The 7,050-nt window shown below is 30.4% G+C and overlaps 1 long non-coding RNA gene across 1 annotated transcript; it reads left to right on the top strand.

The window, feature by feature from the left end:
* Positions 1–3,119: 3,119 nt before the first annotated feature.
* LOC148575943 (uncharacterized) lies at positions 3,120–6,489 on the top strand. The gene is made up of 2 exons (XR_015902265.1): positions 3,120–3,860; positions 3,944–6,489. It is a non-coding gene; the product is annotated as an uncharacterized LOC148575943 (long non-coding RNA).
* Positions 6,490–7,050: the final 561 nt, after the last annotated feature.

Here is a 7,050-nt window from a genome sequence, read left to right as displayed (position 1 = left end):
AAAAAATAAATTGTATATGATCTGCTTTCTATACTAAAACCATTATAATAAACAAATTTTTATATTACATCATTGAAATTATAATCACATAATAAAGTCATAAAAAATTTAATTACAGTAAAAGATTTAAAAAATATTTATTATTAAAATATTTTTATCCATAAATATAATCAAACTAAAATAAAAAAATAATTAAATTAAAACAAAGAAAACCCTTAAAACGATCACAAATCATAAATAAATTAAAATATACTAATTAATTCACCTAAAAATTTCTTAATTTAAATAAGAGAAAACGTATACTCCAAACATCAATTACTCATATTATCATCATCATCATCACTAAAATTTGTTCCAAACTCATCTTTCGCAAGAACAGATAAAGTTGAAAAAAGTGGAAGATTCAACTTTTTATATAAAGTATGAAGTGTCTTTTCAGTAGAATAAATTCTTTTCTATTGAGCTTTTAGTTGACCTCCTTGATCTTTTAACTTGTGTTCAACATTATCCAACTTAACCTTTTGTTCTTCATTGATCATTTCTTGTTCCTTTGTGTTTTCTTTCCACATGTGAAGTAATTCTTACTCAATATTTAGATCGTCTTTAGATTTGCCTAAGCAAGATTTGAAAACCAATTTTAAAGAAATATCTAAACTAAGGAAAATTCTATGGTGCTTATGGAAGATTCCTTCAGCAGGTAAGGAAAAGTGTTGGCAAAATGTGGAGACGACACATGTGAGATCTTGGAAATTATGAGGAAACAAATTCTGACCAAAAGCATAAGCTATAGGAGTTATAGTGTAATAGAATTAGATTAATTCTAAAAATATAATTGTAATTATATTATTGGGCTCTGTTAGTGTGAAGTTGCGGCCCTTTTTTTGGAAGTGTGTCAATGATATGGGTTTTTGTGCTTCAAAAAAAATTGAGAATTCAAAAATAATAACAGTAAAAATTGCATGGGCTGAAACATGCATTATTTATAATAATAGCATTGGATATTATATTAGGAATAGTAATAAGCATCTAAAACTTTAGCATTTTTTCATAAAAACATATTTTTTATTTTATTTTTATATTAAAATAAATGTTTTTTTACTAACTAACTCATTAGTTTATATTTATTATATTATCATATACTATATGTATTTATCGAAAAATAATATTAATAAATATTATATCATCTTAAAAAACATTATATTATTATTAATAAAAATATTTGATTTTTTTATTTATACATATTTAATTACATTTATATTAATAATTATGACTAATAAAAAAATACTTAATTTAAATATAAGTGAGTCTAAAATTAAAATAATCAGTAACAGAAATTATTACATATATTGATACAACATATATTTGATCTTTTTTATTTAATTATTCCACAACAATATATATAATTTAGTATAATTACATATATTCATCTAACATATATCAAGCAAATCTCAAATGATTAATTTAATGTATAAAAATAACAACTGCTGTAATATGATTAAAAAATTATTCATAATTTTATTTTCTACCTTATTATGTTATTAAGATATTAAATAATTATTTTAATATATTATTTATTGAAATCCAAAAATAATATATTGCATTTATCGAAGTCCAAAAACTGTTATTAAAATAATTATTTAATATCTTAATAACATAAAAAGGTGAAGAATAAAATTATGAATAATTTTCTTAATCATATTACCGTAGTTATTATTTTCATACGTTAAATTAATCATTTGAGATTTGCTTGATATATGTTGGATAAATATATGTAATTATACTAAATTATATATATTGTTGTGGAATAATTAAATAAAAAAGATCAAATATATGTTGTATCAATATATGTAATAATTTCTGTTACTGATTATTTTAATTTTAGACTTACTTATATTTAAATTAAGTATTTTTTTTAGTTATGATTATTAATATAAATGTAATTAAATATGTATAAATAAAAAAAATCAAATATTTTTATTAATAACAATATAATATTTTTTAAGATTATATAATATTTATTAATATTATTTTTTGATAAATACATATAGTATATGATAATATAATAAATATAAACTAATCAGTTAATTAGTAAAAAAAATATTTATTTTAATATAAAAATAAAATTAAAAATGTGTTTTTATGAAAAAATACTAAAGTTTTAGATGCTTATTACTACTCCTAATACAATATCCAATGCTATTATTATAAGTAATGCCCGTTTCAGCCCATGCAACTTTTATTGTTATTATTTTTGAATTCTCAATTTTTTTCGAAACCCAAAAATCCATATCATTGACACACTTCCAAAAAAGGACTGCAACTTCACATTAATTGGGCCCAATAATATAATTACAATTATGTTTTCAGAATTAATCTAATTCTATTACCCTACAATTCTTATAGCCTTTATTTTTGGACAGAATTTGTCTCCTCATAGTTCCCAAGATCTCACATGTATGTCTCCATATTTTTGCCAACACTTTTCTTCACCTGTTGAAGGAATCTTCCATAAGCACCATAACACTTCCCCTAAACTAAAAGAACCTAAACCAAAAGCAACTTTTTCCCTTTTGCCACAACTTCATTCCAAATAGTGTAATCATCTGGCATATTTAAACCTTTCTTAGATGCCTCAACATCTCCCTCGTTATCTAAGATAAAGCTACTTGAGAAAGTTCTGTCTTTCGCTTTTTGAATTCACCTTACAGAACCAATCAATTTTAATCGCAACTAAATATGTCATGTGTAAGACCCTGGATTTACGAAAATTAAATAGTAAGTTATTTTACGATTTATCCTATTTAATCAAGATTATAATTTCGAAGATTTTTACATAAAAATCGAGTAATGTCTTAATTATAATTTGAAGTTCTAGTAATCGAGAAATAATGAAAATTTTATATACCGTATTTAAATATTTAGTTTCGAACTTATTTTATAAACAAAGAAAATTTTATTTATTTATCTATAATTTTAAAATGAATTATTTAATTAAAAATAATTTATAATTTAAAAAAAAAAGAAAAAAGTAGTATTCTTAAAATTAATTTTATTGATTAAGTTTGATTTTCAATTCATATTCTATTCTAATCCCTAAATTCCCAATTCCTAATTTCACCAGCCCTAATCTTATTACCCAATTCGCCAAAACTTATACCTTTTCCCACCATGTGTTTATTCCTCAACAAGCCACGTTCACCCACTCTCACCGTCACTTACTACCGCCATTCCCCTTTCTCTTTATCCCATGCCCACACACATAATCCACACATATACAGAGATGGATCAAGAGAAAGAAAGGAAGAAAGGGAAAATGAAAAACACAGAAGCAAAGAGAGATTCGAGAGTGAGAGCTGGCGACTGAAGGAAGAGGAGAGGCGAGGGGCTGTCCCGCGCCGGTGTCGCGCCTCACCGTTCGTGAAGCCACACGTCTTCATCTCGCCGACAGGATGAGTGCCGTTGTCGCCGCCACAATCGCGAACAAGAGGAGGAGACTGAGAAGGAGATGCATGCAAGGGAGTTCAGCTGAGGAGAGAGGAGATGCCGTGTACGTTCTGCTCCATCGTCGTCTTCGCGGAGAACCATCATCGCCACCGCTGCCGTTGATAGAACCATTGTCGTCGGAGAAGCCACTGCTGGGAGAATCCCTAGCCATCACCGTCGCTATTGAACCGGGGAGAAAGAGAATGAGTGACATGACGGGAAAGGAGAAGGGGGATCTCCGCCTCTGCAATAGCCGCCGGCGAGTTGCACGCCACCGTGGAGTCACCATTCTGCCACCGATCAGCTGCTGCCACTATTTCCCGATTTGGCGAACATCCTCCTTATTCTAATTCCAGTTTTTCCAATTTCTGAAACCTGTAACTTTCTTCCTTGCTCTGTTATCAATTTATCCTTCTGCTATATCCCTGCCCTAATTACAGCAGCATGTGTTTTGCTCTAGTCATTGCTAATTCATCTCCGGGACAAGCATAATTGGCGCGATTGTCGTTGTTGTTGTTGTTGTTGTTGCCCTGAAGGAGTTGAGGCTACTGCCGCTACTTTGGCTATTTTGAGGGTTGCTGCCGCTGCTGAAAATTAAGGACAAAAAAGGGATTATCGCGGTTAGTTCCTACGGGTTCGACAAATCAAGGTAGGGGATTTGTTTTAAAAATAAATGTTTTAAGTTATGAATGCCAATAAAATTAAATGAGTAACTACAAATAGTTTATGGTTGCTTGGTGTGAATAATTGTTGGTATTGAGTTGAATCATAGTTGTAATTGGTGATTGGTTTAATGACTTAATCTAGTTATTATTGACGATGTTGTGTATTTTGAAGTTATACTTGTTGCTAGTACTTGTTGATGATGATTTTGTGTATGAAATGTTGCTATGGTTGCTGGAAATTCATTTGATGAATCAGAACTTGATGTTGTTATAGATGAGATGCTGAAGAATGGATGCTGTGATAATATGGTTACGTTGCACCTATGATATGAAATTGTAATATATTGAATTAAGAGTTCTTGGGCAACTTTGGTTAGTCAAAAGAAAGTTAGAAATGTGGTTTTAGATGAATCCTAGGCTTGAATATAAGATTTGGCATGAGAGGTTGCTGGAAGTGCATTATGCAGAATTTCTGCAATTTCTGCATAATTGGCAGCAGAATGAGCGAATTTCTGGGAGCATTCCAGATCATAATTTTAGATGAAATTATTTTTCTATGAAACTTTAATGTGTTTTTAATATCTCGTAAAAATTTCAGAATTAATTGATAAGTGGATTGGGAGAAATGAATTTTTGAAGATTGATGGTTTCAGCAGAAAATTCTGTTTCTTTACTGCAGAAGCACCAACTTCCAATTCACTTAATTTATAATTCTGATGAGTATTTGGGCTGAAACCAACGGAAGTTTCAAGCTTTATGTGTCTAAAATATTCAGTTTAAATTTCGTGTCAAAACTCTTTTTAACCAATTAGATATGTTGCAAAAAGTGTGAGTTGCTTGTTGGATTTTGAAAACAGATTTGTATAAGGCAGGGCTGTGTTCGTAACCTCATAACTTTTACATGTGACATGGTAATAGTCTAAAATTTAGTTTTCTAGAAAGCTGGAAGAGTTGTTTTTAAGTACATGAATTTCGAAAGGCAATGGGTGAGAATTGGATTTTTAGTGAATTTAACAAATTTACTACTCGCTGCTGTTTTTTCTGCAATGATAGTAGAATTTTTGAAAGATTTGTACAAATTTCAATTATGGTAGGAATGCCCCAGAACCAAGTTTTATTTTCTAAACCCGTGTTTTTACAATAACTAAAGGGATTAAAGAGAGTATAATGACCAATTAAGAATGTTTACCTAGTAAATTGTTGAGGAAAGTTTGAACGTTGTTAAAGCTGAGGGAACCCGTAAGGGTGGTTTTAGTGCTATTTTTGAGGAGATTATGTCCGAATTCCTATAAAAGTTCAGGAACTTAGTTAAATGTAAATGTGTAAGTTGTCTCCAAGAATGTTTAAGGTTAATGGGTGATGCGGAGGTATGTATAATTAGACGGTGGTGCGGAGGTATGTATAGTTAGGCGGTGATGCGGAGGTATGTTTTACAGTGTTGGTGATGCGGAGGCATGATAAAGAGAAAGTAAATGAGAAACCATGTTTGAAAGAGATAATTGAAATGAATAAGTAAATTATGAAAAGTGTATGTTGAATGGGCCTTGTGCCAAACTGCTAATGCGAAAGTGCCCGCCTAATGGATAGCCTGAGATTGCTAATGCGGGAATGTTCGCCTAATTGATAGCACTGTTCCTTACTGTGATACACATTGAACTATTATTATAATGAGGCCTAATTGACACGGGTAACCGTGATGCCAAGGTGTCTAATTGGCACAGTAAAGGGACCATATTCGGGGTTCACTCCGAGTAACGTCGGGTTGTGGGTAGACAACCGACGCATGAGCTCATGGCCTGCGCTAGGAACAGGCATGCATCATCTTGTTTGCGCATTTACATTTGATTGCGTTTGCTTTATTTTGTTTATTTGTGACTGTGCTGTTGTTTTGGTGATTTTCTTGTGTGTTTGATGGATATTTTACTTGAGTTGCGGTCTTAATAATGTATTTAGGAATTGTTAATGTGACTGGGATTTTATTTAAGTAACGAGATTTAAAGAAAGGAATTTAAAACTGTTTTAAGTGAAATTGTTTTTATGATATGAATTAGCTATTTGTATTTACTCTATATATTGCGGCGTTCACGTTCCCTACTGAGAACGTGTGGCTTTGTTCTCACCCCAAAGTTTTTAGAAAACCTTTTCAGAGGTACAGACAGGATGGCTAGTTCAAGAGCTACGGACATAGAAGGCTTGTTTGGCTAGTTGCTTTTGTGTTTATTTCCCTCGCCCTTGATGTTGTAAAGTGTTGTATTTTTACAGAGGGATAGGTTTGTATTTAAGTCTTGTATGAATAATTATTATGTGTTAATCTTAATTATGTGAGTATATGTTTATCTGACATAGTTGAGTGTGAAGTATATACCAAACTAAAAGGAATTTCGTTTTTCTTAAAAACTATCGACCAGTTAACGTGTAGAGGCTCAATATTAAATAGCTAATAAAAGGAAAATAGAGTCGTAACACCTTACTCTTAGTACGATCATGACGTGCTAGAAGTTAAGGTGTTACATCATGAACAAATACTAACATATAGTAAAAATTATATTTTTGAAAGACAAAAGAACAAACTAGCATCACATACAATGACTTTCTCAGATCTTTCGTCAATCCAATTTTTAACTTTTTGGTATGACATTTGGTATAAATTTCCTCTAGAAAAGGTTTTACTTCTATAAGATTTTTTTCTATAATATTGTAGTTTTAATCCACAGAAAAAAAAATAAGAAAGCTCTGCTCATAATAAGAACAAATACTAAAATTAACTATTTTTATTTTATCATTTTGCGTGCATGTTCACCCATAGATATAGAACTACCAGTGTGCATGGAACTTCTAGTTCTTAAAATACGAATTTATAGCCCAATAATGCAACAATTGACGCTAAACTGGTGCATGAATA

This window comes from Arachis ipaensis, chromosome B1, assembly GCF_059453495.1.
Source record: "Arachis ipaensis isolate K30076 ecotype BB chromosome B1, ASM5945349v1, whole genome shotgun sequence".
Classification (NCBI taxonomy): domain Eukaryota; kingdom Viridiplantae; phylum Streptophyta; class Magnoliopsida; order Fabales; family Fabaceae; genus Arachis; species Arachis ipaensis.
This window is presented reverse-complemented; position numbering and strand designations above follow the sequence as displayed.